General features: G+C 38.4%; 1 protein-coding gene across 7 annotated transcripts in view; it reads right to left on the reverse strand.

Moving 5' to 3' along the window:
• The window catches only part of LRP1B (LDL receptor related protein 1B), a 1,334,345-nt gene that overhangs the window by 1,015,118 nt on the left and 304,532 nt on the right, over positions 1 to 14,695 (reverse strand). The window lies entirely within an intron of this gene.

Raw genomic sequence — 14,695 nt, forward strand, 5'->3', positions numbered from 1 at the left:
TGCAGATGCTGACTTTTGACCAGCTCTATTTATAAGGCTCTATGTCTTTGTATGTATCTAGCTGATGACTGGCCTTCTATATCCGTGCTTCTGGTAAACATGGCCAGTGTTTAACTCATATCTGTGCCTATAAATTGATCTATTCATAGCCATACCATTAATAGATATTCACCAGTGTGAATGCAATCTATAATGTCTCAATCTATAATGGCCCTAGATGCCTACACTGAACAATGATAGTGTCACTCCATTTATAGAAGAAGCTCAACACATATATTTTGTCACTCTTCCACATTTAATTTTACAGTAGAAGTCACAGAGTGAGATTTTTAAAAGGTCTCACCATTGGGCCTCAGTGCTCTCACTGAAGTCATTGGGAAATTTACTATTAACTTCAATGGGAACAGAGCTAGGCCAATGCTAAGCACATTCAAAAATTGCACCTACACTATGTTAATGGTGACTAAAACATAAATATAAACAATCACCTCAATTACAGTTATTTAAAATATAATGGTTTTATAACCATCCTTTAAGAGATCATATAGTTTGTTTATTAAAAATCTTAAAATGCAAACCAAAAAAATATGCATAGACATGTATATTATTGTATTGTTTAGCTCAGTTCCTTTGTTTGTCTGTTTAGGATTTGCATGTGTGTATGAGAATTGACCTATGAAATGTCCCTATACATTATGAGATGAAAACATTATGTTCTTCCTTTTTTGCCTTTAAAATAACACAAAGACTAGTGCCCAAGGACTAGCGAAGCAGCCAGGATAAATCATAGACAAACATTTGTAACACTGATTTAACATATCTTACTTGAAAAATTAACTCATAATAGCTTGGATATGTGCACTTTTACTGAAAAACTGGTTGAGGGAGATCACAAACAATCAACTTATTATTTATATTAATTATTATTACAATTGTTATTATTCATAAGCACAACAAACCTCCTAGCCACTTGCTTGGGGACACAAAAAGATTAATGCTCTATGGCAGCGTATTAAGCATCTAGATGGATGGATAACAGCTGCTATGGCAGTATGTCTAGGGTAGCGTTTCCCAGACTTGGGACGCCGCTTGTTCAGGGAAAGCCCCTGGCGGGCCCGGCCGGTTTGTTTATCTGCCACATCCGCAGGTTCAGCCATTCGCGGCTCCCACTGGCTGCGGTTCGCCGCTGCAGGCCAATGGGGGCTGCAGGAATCATAGAATCATAGAATATCAGGGTTGGAAGGGACCTCAGGAAGTCATCTAGTCCAACCCCCTGCTCAAAGCAGGACCAATCCCCAATTAAATCATCCCAGCCAGGGCTTTGTCAAGCCTGACCTTAAAAACTTCTAAGGAAGGAGATTCCACCACCTCCCTAGGCAACGCATTCCAGTGTTTCACCACCCTCCTAGTGAAAAAGTTTTTCCTAATATCCAACCTAAACCTCCCCCACTGCAACTTGAGACCATTACTCCTTGTCCTGTCCTCTTCTACCACTGAGAATAGTCTAGAACCATCCTCTCTGGAACCACCTCTCAGGTAGTTGAAAGCAGCTATCAAATCCCCCCTCATTCTTCTCTTCCGCAGACTAAACAATCCCAGTTCCCTCAGCCTCTCCTCATAAGTCATGTGTTCCAGACCCCTAATCATTTTTGTTGCCCTCTGCTGGACTCTCTCCAATTTATCCACATCCTTCTTGTAGTGTGGGGCCCAAAACTGGACACAGTACTCCAGATGAGGCCTCATCAATGTCGAATAGAGGGGGACGATCACGTCCCTCAATCTGCTCGCTATGCCCCTACTTATACATCCCAAAATGCCATTGGCCTTCTTGGCAACAAGGGCCCACTGCTGACTCATATCCAGCTTCTCGTCCACTGTCACCCCTAGGTCCTTTTCCGCAGAACTGCTGCCTAGCCATTCGGTCCCTAGTCTGTAGCTGTGCATTGGGTTCTTCCGTCCTAAGTGCAGGACCCTGCACTTATCCTTATTGAACCTCATCAGATTTCTTTTGGCCCAATCCTCCAATTTGTCTAGGTCCCTCTGTATCCTATCCCTGCCCTCCAGCGTATCTACCACTCCTCCCAGTTTAGTATCATCCGCAAATTTGCTGAGAGTGCAATCCACACCATCCTCCAGATCATTTATGAAGATATTGAACAAAACCGGCCCCAGGACCAACCCCTGGGGCACTCCACTTGACACCGGCTGCCAACTAGACATGGAGCCATTGATCACTACCCGTTGAGCCCGACAATCTAGCCAACCTTCTACCCACCTTATAGTGCATTCATCCAGCCCATACTTCTTTAACTTGCTGACAAGAATACTGTGGGAGACCGTGTCAAAAGCTTTGCTAAAGTCAAGAAACAATACATCCACTGCTTTCCCTTCATCCACAGAACCAGTAATCTCATCATAGAAGGCGATTAGATTAGTCAGGCATGACCTTCCCTTGGTGAATCCATGCTGACTGTTTCTGATCACTTTCCTCTCATGTAAGTGCTTCAGGATTGATTCTTTGAGGACCTGCTCCATGAGATTCTTTGAGGACCTGCTCCAAGTCCCTCGGCCTGCGCCACTTCCCGCAACCCCCATTGGACTGCAGTGGCGAACCGCGGCCAGTGGGAGCCGCGATCAGCTGAACCTGTGGATGCGGCAGGTAAACAAACCAGCCCAGCCCATGAGGGGCTTCCCCTGAACAAGCGGCATCCCAAGTTTGGGAAACACTGGTCTAGGGTAAAATTTACAAAGACAACCTGGGTGATTTAGGAGCCTAAGTCCTCATTTTCAAGAGTTACTTAGTAACTTTGGAGCCTAAGTCAGTGAGGTGCTTTTTAAAAAAGTGATCCCTACTCTTATTCCATATCTTCATTCATAATCTGGAAGAGGCGCTTTAACCATATTTAAACCATGTTGTTAATTAAATTTGCCTATGATGCTAAAGGGTGGGTGTGTGCTGAAAGTAAACACCTGTGATCATATCTGTACTGATTCTGATTTCATTTTGATTCAGCAAAATACTTAAGCTCATACCTAACTTCAAGCACATATGTAGTCCCCTGGATTGTCTTTGTGGAGGTTTGGTAATCTTGGGATTTACAGCAACAAAAATGCAAGTGGCACAGGTAGGGAAAATATTCCCCAGGCACACTCACATTAGAGGTTTTCTCAAATTCAAATCTACTGTAGCTCATTCCAAGTTTTTGCTTTTTCAAAGAATTTTGATGTTTTTCTGTTGTATCTTTGGCAGTGCTAATCTTTGACGTTGTTCTTTGTCTAATTTCGCGAGAAAGCAAGAGAATGAGGTGCATGCCATTTACAGAAGTTTGCTCATTAGAATGAAGTCACTCTTTAGCAGCTGAACTATTCAACCTTCCTTGTAATAATTATGGCCCAAAATAAAGGTTAATCTGATTATACATAGTAAGATAAACAGAACAGTTTAAACATCTGTGCTGATTAACCCTTAATATGTTCTATACTGCTTCAAGATGAGAAAGGAACCAATCCAGAATACCTAAATATTGAACCTATGAGAAAAAGGTAAACAAGTTACAGGGCAATTAGAATTTAGGGCCAGACCATGTGTGGCCCTGGCACAGCCATGCATGGGTGTAGGAGAATAACCAATTTGCACCACTCTACAAGGGACACACTACATCAATCTATGTGCTCTAGGGAGCACAAGGCCTGTTTGCTCTTGGTTCCCTCTCATCTGGGAGCAGGACAACAGAAGGCAGGCAGAAGGCTTCCCATTTTACAGACAAGGGATTGTGGTCCTGCTCCTCTGCACACTGGCCCAAACACACCATGCCAGCCTAGTGACAAAGCAGACTGAATATTCCCTGTGAACACGGAGCATGCCAAGGAGAGATTCTGTATGCCGGCGTGGCACCACCTCGAGTTAAGTGGCTGCCTTTCTCCAGCCCTGCCATTGAAGGTCTCTTGAGGTCACATCTCTGTCTTTGTACTTATCATAGAACCATAGAAATTTTGGGCTGGAAGGGATTTGAGAAGTCATCGAGTCCACCCCCCTGCACTGAGGTGGAACCAAGTAAACCTAGACCATCCCTGACAGGTTTTTGTCCAACCTCTTAAAAACCTTCTGTGAAGGGGACTCCACAACCTCAACTGGAAGCCTGTTCCAAAGCTTCACTACTCTTATAGTTAGAAAGTTTTTCTTAATATCTTACCCAAATCTCCCTTGCTGCAGATTATGCCCATTACTTCTTGTCCTGCCTTCAGTGGACAAGGAGGCAGTTGATCTTCATTCACTTTACAGCATCCCTTCACATATTTGAAGACTCATCAGGTCTCCCCTCAATCTTCTTTTCTAAAGACTAAACATGTTCAGTTTTTTTAACCTTTCCTCATAGATTAGGTTTTTAAACCTTTCCTCATTTTTGTTGCTCTCCTCTGGATCCTCTCCAATTTCTCCACAACTTTTTAAAAAGTCTGGTGCCCAAAACTGGACACAGTACTCCATCTGGGGCCTCACCAGTGCCCAGTAGAGTAGAACAATTACCTCCTGTGTCTTATATACAACTCTCCTGTTAATACATCCCACAATATTTACCGTTTTTGCAACTGCACCTTGTTGGCTCATATTCAATTTCTGATTCTCTATAACCCTCAGATCCTTTTCAGCAGTATTACTGCCTAGCCACTTATTCCCAATTTTGTGTATTTGCATTTGATTTTTCCTTCCTAAGTGTAGTACTGTACTTTGCACTTGTCTTTATTGAATTTCATCTTGTTGATTTCAGAGCAATTTTCTAACTTTTCAAGGTCATTTGGTTTTCTAATTCTGTCCTCCAAAGTGCTTGCAACCTCTCCCAACTCTGTGTCATCCATAAATATTATAAGAACATCCTCCACTGCATTATCCAAGTTATTAGTGAAAATATTGAATAGTACCAGATGCAGGACTGATCTGTGTGAGACCCAGCTAGATACACTCTCCCAGTCTGACAGCAAACCTTTGATAACTATTCTTGTAGTACTGTTGTGCACCCAGCATATAGTAATTTCCTCTGACCATATTTCCCTAGTGTGCTTATGAGAATGTCATATGGGACTGTGTCACAAGCCTTAATAAATCACGATATCATGGCCCCACTATCCACTAGGCCAGTAACCCTTTGCTTTGGCAGGAGGTCTTCTTGACAAATCCAAACTAGCTATTCCTTATAATCCTGTTATTCTCTAGGTACTTAGAAACTGATGAAAGAATAATTTGTTCCAGATTCTTTCCAGGTATCAAAGACTGTTCTATAATTTGCCTGGACCCCTTTATTCCCCTTTTAATGATAGATACTATTACTGCCCTTCTCCAGGCCTCTGGTACATCACCCATCCTCCATGACTTCTCAAAGATAAGTGATAAAGGTTCCAAGATTGCTTCAGCTAGTTCCTTAAGGACCCTAGGATGAATTTCATCAGACTTTGCTGACTTGAATAGATCGAACATATTCTTTATTCTGCTCTTTCACTATTTTGGTTTGTGTTCCTTCCCTCTTGTTAGTATTAATTGGGTTGAGTGACTGGTCACCATTAACTTTTTTAGTGAAGACTGAAGCAAAATGGGCATTAAACTTCAGCCTACTTGATTCCATCAGTTATTAGTTCTCCTTCCCTGCTAAGTAGCAGATTTACACTTTCCTTTGTCAGGTTTCAGAGTAGCAGCCGTGTTAGTCTGTATTCGCAAAAAGAAAAGGGGTACTTGTGGCACCTTAGAGACTAATAAATTTATTTGAGCATAAAATAAATTTGTTAGTCTTTAAGGTGCCACAAGTACTCCTTTTCTTTTTACTTTCCTTTGTCTTTTTATTGCTCCTAATGTACTAAAAGAACTGAGCCATATTGTCTTCTTACTATTCTTCCTATCTTTCCTTCACACTGGAATACTTTGCAGTTGTTTCTTTAATATTGTCTCCCAAACTCCTTTTTTTCCCTTAGATATTCTTCCCACAGGATCTTACCTCTGTCTGCTTTTTTTAAAGTCCATTGTCCTTATTCTCTTGCTCTCACTTCTTTTTTTCCCCTCACAATTGTGAAACATATCACTTCATGATCAATTCCACCCAAATTGCCTTTCACCTTTGCCTTCACTACCAGTTCCTCCCTGTTCGTGAGAATCAAGTCTAAAATGGCTGTCCTCTTGATACTTCCTCCACTTTCTCAAACACAAAGTTGCCCGCAATATCTCCCAAAAAATATTCGAAAACTTGCCATATTACTTTACCAGCAGATGCCAGAGTACTTAAATTCCCCCATTTCTTTCCAGTTTTGTCTTTTGCATATTTCTGTTATTTATTTTAGAGATACTCATCCACCTTCCCTTCTTCTACCATGATGTCACCCCTATTTTTCAGCCCCTTCTATCTTTACTCAAAGACTTTACTTGTTTGTAAAGCACCTAGCTCACTTTTGGTTCCGTAAGAAATAACTACATACAAGGTGTGTCGACATATAGAGATTTACTTTAAACCTGTATACTGTACAGTATTAGGCTGCTTATTTTTATTAGTGTACTAACAAAGGGAAGCAAACTACTTGTGAAATGGGTACCATGTTTTGTGTGGTAAAATGAGAGTGTTATCTGTTTTGTTGCTTTGCTTAATGGTAAAACCAATGACTACTAAATACATGTTTTTTTACTAATCTGCATTTAGGTATTAACCAGAAGATAATGGCAGATAATTAATTTTAACAAAATTAAAAGATTTCACACATATAACTTTAAGCCAAAAGATTATTTGCATTTTTTCCAAAAGGATGACAGAATCGTGGAAAAGTGCCAGCACTTTTCTGATTGCCAGCTTATTCCTGGAGTTTTACAGGGATTTTATTTTTAATTTTGCAGTCCTTTTATTCAGCTCCCACACTACAGCAATGTCTTGAGTTTTGAAATGAAGCCCAACATCATCAAAATCAACGTGAGTAATTTTTGTTCTAATCATGGAGCCCATGCTTAGTATTCAGAGAGTACCCCTAACAGACACAGAGGAAGTGGGGGGTGTATGTCTTATAAGTTGCCCAACTTGCTATGCTGATTTGCAAATGAGCTGGCTGTGAATATAATTGATTGCTTTAGCTTGGTTTCTGCCTTAGTCTTCTTTATGTGCCTTTCTGTAAAATTCTTCCATTACAAGATGTACATCGGAATAAAGCCCATCTTTCTTACTCTATTTTTTTGTACATTTGCCATTCATCATGAAGACATAACCTTGCCATCAATTTTTACACTGCACCTCCCCATTTATATCAACGGGAGTCTGCACGAGGATCAATGGACAGGTCTACCAACTGAAAACAAATAATGAGGATGTGTACTGGGGCGTTAAGTATGTGCAGAGGGAGGGGAATCCTTCCTTCCTTCCTTCCTAAAGGACATGAAGCAGTTGCAGAGCTGCCTTACAAAAAGGCATAGTAGCAGATCGACAGGCCCACCTGAATGCTTTTATTTATTTTGCTTAAATACAACTTTTGCAGAATTTCAGATATTCTTTTTTGTTGCAATTTATTTCTTATACTCTGTTTTTTGCTTGGCTCATTTATCTGAATTCTAAATATTAACTACAGCTAATATGTTTCACTATATCTTTATTTTTTAACTATGTACATACAGATTGAAAAATGTGTTTTATTGTTCTGCTATATATTTATCACAATCAACCTATTTTCTTTCTCTTTTTACTCACGGATATTCAGTGTTCTAGACCAGCTCAGTTTAGTTTGGATTGCTATCTGCCTACTATTGCTAGATATGAAAGAGAATATCTAAAATATGGTACAAAACAACAGAAAATTAGGGACTTCGTTGTAGCCAATATAAGTTTGAGACTTCCAAGTTCAGAGTCTATATATATTTTACCAAAAGGAGAATGTATTAAAACTTTGCATTATCAGGATATGGCAAATTACCATGGGACCACTAGCTCTATGCTGTACCCTTGTGGCTAAGAAAATGGACTGGGACTTAAAATGTCTGAGTTCAGTTACTGGTACACTTCCTATGTGACCTTGGGCAAGTCACCTCATCTCTTTGCACATCAGTTCTTCATCTGAAAATGGGAAGGACTATTATGAAACCAATGTGAGGTGTTTAGATATGACAGTGATGAACACCTTAAAAATCTTCTAATAATTTGAGATCATATTAAACTTCTTTAAGCAAGGGCACCAACTTGGGTTAAATTCACTTGTCTTTTTGCATCCTTGACTCCAACTTAATACCATTGTTCCCTCTGTGTAATCAAGTAAATGTATATGATTTAGTGACATTCCAAAACTGTACAAAACTGTAAAAAAGAGAGGAATAGAATTCAGTACTCAACATCTTAAAGAAAGACCATCCTTCCACAGGTCTTTTACTGAAGTTCAAACTCAGTAAAACTTGTCATTCTGACAGAAACCCATTGGGAGCAGTTCACAGTTAAAGTGAACTTCTTTTGTTACAACACTAAATTGTCAAATTACTAGCATAAAACAACCCAAATACATTTACATTTAAATTGTAACAGAATGAGGTACGTCACATCAAGAGAACAGAATGAAAACATACATCCTAATTTAAACTGGCTCCTATAACAGTCTCCATTTAGTCAACAAGTGATCAGGTCTTCATAAAAACAAAACACCCAATAAAATAATTTTGATGCCAAACTTGCCAAAAGGTCACTGCTGCCAATTCTAACCCACAACAGCTTTTCAACCTCAGCAAGACCTTCTTAACGGCAATTCAGAATCAGGTAGGTCTTCAGAACAATCTACACTGGAAAGCTTGTGATCATGTGTCATTATTGCTATTCAAGAGCATACAACATATGGGGCTGTTCTCCCTCTTATCGCTTTCTAGACTATTCATGGTGTTTCTATTGTTTTAATAATCTCAGTCCTTCTCTCCAAATTTACCATTTTTAATTTTAAAATGGTCCTTAATTCCTTATCTTTTATTTCATTACATACTTGTTGATGCTCTTCTGTTGCATTCTGTCTGTTCCTTTTCCTACTGCCTTCTCTTCTATGGGTTCTCTTTGTCTCTGTCCAGTTTCTTCTTTCAATTACTTGCAACTATCTTGAATACTTCTTAGCTGCCTTGCTCTTGTCACTGTTTAGGGATCAGTATCAAGTGAAGCACAAATGATTCGCTCCCAGAACTCATGAGGATAAAGGAAACCAATTCCTTACCTAGTCAACTGCAACATAGTGGAATAAGTCGGCAACTAGCAGCTCAGTGGTTGTGCTCTCCCTGGACTGATCAATGGAGTGTGGAATGAGTGCTTGGCAATCTCAAATGCAGCATTTACTAAAGCTAGCCTCCTGCTAAAGCCGCTGACTCAAGGGGTTGGGTTTTCATCTCACATTTACTGCCAGAAACTGCTTTGCATACATTTTCCTCAGGGGACTTCCCTGAATTCTTTAATTACCTATTTGGGATTAGGGAGACTGTACATATAGTTCCTGCTCCAGCAAAAGCACGAGCACATGCTCATATTTAAGAATTAGAGCAGTCCCACTGAAGGACCAAGGCCTGAATCTATGTGCCTGATCCAAAGCCAAATAAATTCAAATGAGAAGATTCCCTATATAGCCAAGTATAGCATATTTATCTTTTTATTGTCTTGCTTTTTACTTATTGTGTTTATATGAAATATAAAAACCCTCACACAATCAGTAATATATAAATAGGCACATACATTTTAAAATGAGAGCACAAGCTTTTAAAAGATGCAATTGTTTGCATTGGTATTTTGTGTGGTTTACATAGAATGAATAGTCTTTAAAACTGCATCTTATGTCTATCTGTCTGCATAAGTACCAAGTGTGATGAAGAGCATATCATTGACCTGCGTGTTTTATTCATTTGAGACTCTATTTAAATTCCAACTTAAAAAGAAGAAATGCCTTAAAACTGAAGTATGTATATTGTTGTATTGCAAATGTCAAAATGAAAAGAACAATTACTTGTAATATGGGAATTGCATTACAGTTGTTTTGAATAGCACAAAACTGAAGCTCCATAAATAATTAATAAGCATGGTATCAAAGGAGAAGAGACAGAAAAGACTGTCCAGTCCAGTCCTGCCATTACAGTAATGTTCCCAAAATGGCATATTTACAATTGTTTTCTCTCGTTAAGTTTTAAAATTTCTAAGCAATGGATTTTCCACCACTTCCTGTGAAGACTAACCCATAGCCTAAGAACTTCCTCTGATATTCAGCATAACATTTTTCTCAATGATGAGAAAATCAATGACAACAATTACAATTAATTAATAATAAGATCAACATTAGTACTGCAGTGAAAAATTCATGACCATCCAAAGTCATTAGATAGTTGTAAACCTACGGCACTGACTCATGGTCATCAGTTCCTAAAACGGGTCTACCACCCAGGAATTAAAGCATCTGCTCTAACATCTCAGTCACTGGAGGGAATTTATACACACACATAGGAGTTCCAACACTCTATCCAGTTGTGTGCATATGGGTATACACCATACAAATCTGTGTGTCTTGAAAGACGTACGTGGGAAAAAATGAGCTGTGCACTTGCTTGTCAGAAAAAAAACAAACACAATACAGCTCTATGAAAATATACTATAGGAAAGATACAGGGAACATCCTTTGGTTCCAAGGTGATATATACCTCTCCTATTATGCATGAAATAAGCATGCATGAATCATAGTGAATTTGGGATGCTTTGATGGTCTTCCAAGCAGAATAACAGAAAAAAAATCCAGATGAATGCCTTGCTAGATATATTACCTTCCAGAGGTCTTTCTCTATGCAAGTCCTTCCTCGAAACATACTTTGATCACAAAATCTATCAATGATTGCCTATCATTAACTTTGCTTTGATCATCATGATTATTAAATAAACAAATGAAACAAGCAAAACACCAGCCAAGCCCTAGCTAATCGTATGAAGTTTGAGCCTCATCTAATGTATCAATATATTTGATAAATGTATAGAATTATCTGGACCATGCAATCTACATCAAACTTAAGCCATGGAACATGTAGGTTAGGAACTACTTCTCTGTTTTACACAGCATCAGCTATACCACTGGTGATTAACAAGTAATAAATAATTATGCCATTGGTAATGATGTCATCGCACAGCATAGTACTAGAGTGCAGCCATTATTTGTTAACAGCAGATATACTGTATTTAAATTACCATCTCGATCAGTTGTGGGCTTTGCAAAATGTTCATCTTGGAATGGCATATGTGTGTGACCTGCAAATAGGGTGACCAGACAGCAAGTGTGAAAAATTGTGACGGGGTTGGGGGTAATAGGAGCCTATATGAGAAAAAGACCCAAAAATGGGGACTATCCCTATTAAATCAGGACATCTGGTCACCCTACCTGCAAACTTTAATTAGACAAACAAAAACTGCTTAGAAATACGAGGCTTTGAGAAAAAAAGACAGCTAATAAAAGGCAGAGTTCAAAAAACTCTCTACGTAGCCATGTGAAAAGTCAACCAGCACTTTTTTAAAAACACTTCTAAGCAAACATTTTCACTGGAGAAAGTGTTTCTGTATTCAGCACAGAGCTATACAGGGGATTAGAAAGACTCTGTAAAATACTCAACATCCTCACCAGCGAAATTGCAATACTGCCACTCCATAATTTGGGGGATGTGGAATGTTACATTTTAGAAAATGTTACATTTCATTTGTTTAAAAGTATCACAGATACTACTACAAAAATGGAAAAAGAAATCCCCCAAAATACAGAAGATCTTACAGATCTATTCCAGACAAAAGTAGCAGCTGCACAAAAAAAAGGTATCACAATCTTTCCTGCTAAGTGAAATTTCATATTCTGAGCAGGATGCAAATAATTGCAAATAATAATAAAAATGAAGAAACAAGTGCAATACAAACAAGACAAATGATACAGTATATACACTGCTAGAACTGTGAAAGTTTCTTTCTTTTTTCTTTTAACTGCAATTTAACATCAAGAATATCAAGTGTTAAACTTCGAAGCAAAGTTATCATCTGTTTATACAGAATGTTTGTCCCATCTAAATGTTAAAACCCCCTAAAGACAGCCAGCTTTTACAGAATAAAATGCCAGTGATATCATGTTATGCTATGTGCGGTGACTAAAACCTGCAGCATTGAGATTCTAGACTAACGTCTATTCTGGCTTTGCATTGATTATGAACTGCATTATCGGAGACAGACTGAACAAAGTATGTACAACTATTGTTGATGAGCTTCTTAGTAAAATAAATTATTAGAAATTTTGACATTTTTAAAGACTTTCTTACTGCCAAGAGACTCTAAATAAAGCCTGCACTGTTTTTTCCTATATGACTCACACGATGGATTGCACACCAAGCTTAGTTTTGTTTAATTTGGATTTACGTATTTTGGTGATCTTGCAGCACTAAGCATTATCTTCCCATTTGGACTTGTCTGACCTAATTTAATTCCATTTTCCCAAACCTAAGAGGTAAGATATAAATGTCAATAAAAATTAAATTTTGACCAATGTACATTTCTATATTCTTGTATTTCTCTTTCTTTTTCTTTTCTTTTTTTGAGGGATAAAACAGAAAGAAATATGTTGTGTCTCTAATTCGAAAATATCTTGAAATAAATATAAACATTATTCTGAGTTCAAACAGCTACTTCACATTGTGGTAACTGGCAAAAATACAAGCAATAATGTGTGGCTCCATTTGTGCATAAACATTGGTCCATTCTTCTAAACAATTATGTCTATTGCTTGTAAATATGCAGCCCAGCAGCTTGCCTAATCTCTGATGCAGTGTCTGTATTTTCAAGAAATGTATGAGTAATATTTGTAAAAATGAAAAATCTATAATACATAAAAAAGATCGACTCCCTTTAATTTTATTAAAAACAGATTTGAAAAAAAATCAATATCACTAAGCTTCACTTTTACATGTAATCAAATAGGGTTTTGATAGTGGATTTCCAAAAGTACAACCACATCTTTAATTCAGCGTTCCCTCAGCTGGAGTGCAATATGAAGACATGGTTCTTCTGTAAATGGTTATCATAACAACCACACAATATGCAATCACACACCTGCCCAGTAGCATGGCTAGGCCTAAAGATGGACTGAATTTAAAGGCTTAGGCTAAAGCATCTTTGAAATGTAAGGAATATTATAAATTAAAATTCATTGTGTACAGTACAGGAAAGATGTGAAAGTACAGTAATTTTGATACTCCCCAACCCAGATCTATGTACATATGTCATCTCAATCTCTAGAATGACGTTATAGAACTGCACATTAATATAGTAATGTCTTTGAACAAAGTAATAAGTCCCTTTCAAAAACAGTGTTCCTACTTGCAGAAGAGGAAGTGGAGAGTAAAATAATAAAAACAGGAGATGTAGCAATTGAAGTACTTGATTTTTTATTTTGATGATGATGTTCAGTTCCGATATATGGGCCAAGTTCTGGGAGAATTTAGCCGTAAGTTGACAAAGCCTTAGGATGATCTCTATAGATGCTCACTGAAATTTCTTGGGTCTAGAAAGTTGGGCCAAAAATCTGATTCAAACAGGGTTTTAACATAGTAACTGCCTTTGACGTCTACTACTGGTTCCTGCCAGAAATTTAGAGGTGTATGAAAATAGGACCAAGTTACATATGACATGACATTTGACTTCATATCTGAGCAAAGGTTTGGTTCAGTTCTTATTTTATCCAAGACATTTCACTCACCAGCGTACGTTGTTACTTCTTGGATTGCCAGCAGCAGTTTACATTTTTCCATCACATCAGAATTTCCAATTCTAAGTGTAGGGAATAGTGAAAACAACTTGGAAAGGGTAAATATTGTGACGTAGTAAATGTTATTTTTTTAATGGTACCTGTGGTATGTGATACAAGTTCAGCAAGTATCTGGCTATTCATGATAGGTGATTTTTCAGCCTATTCTTTTGAGAAAATTATATAAGAAAGTTGGGTCACAAGAATTTGTGATGCCATTTGTGACTATCTGCATCTATCCCTATTTCTTCTTCTACCTCCTCCCAATTCAATCTGAATCAGCTGCACTGGTCATGTGCAGTGCTGTTGTCTCTGCCAATGGTAGCTGGACATTTGCAGACTTAATCACAAAAGGTACGTCTACACTTACCGTGGATTGACGCTGCAGCAATCGATCTACCGGAGGTCAATTTAGTGGGTCTAGTGAAGACCTGCTAAATCAACCGCAGATCGCTCTCCTGTCGACTCCTGTACTCCACTGGAAAGAGAAGTGTAAGGTAAGTTGATGGGAGAGTTTCTCCCATTGACTCAGCGTGGTGTAGACACCACGATTAGTCGACCTAAGCTACATCAACTCCAGCTATGTTATTCATGTAACATAGCCTATCGTGTAGACCTGCCCTAAGAAGAGTCCCCCAGTAGAGCTGCCCCATTTGGTGGCTGGACTCATTCTGTATTCATCCTGTACGTTGCTGTAGCTGAGTTCCTTATGACTCACAGGTCAGCCAGTGCTCATAGGAGCTATGCTTAGATGGTCTCATCTTACACTAGGTTTGTACATGTTTTTCTAATACTGCTTACATCTCCTAGCAGTACCTTTCTGCTGTGGGGTGCTTACGCATACTTAATATGATATTCATAAAGCAACAATTACTATATTTGGAGGCAATGGTCATACCATACACCTTTTCATCTTCAT

This window comes from Caretta caretta, chromosome 11 (assembly GCF_965140235.1).
Source record: "Caretta caretta isolate rCarCar2 chromosome 11, rCarCar1.hap1, whole genome shotgun sequence".
Taxonomy (NCBI): domain Eukaryota; kingdom Metazoa; phylum Chordata; order Testudines; family Cheloniidae; genus Caretta; species Caretta caretta.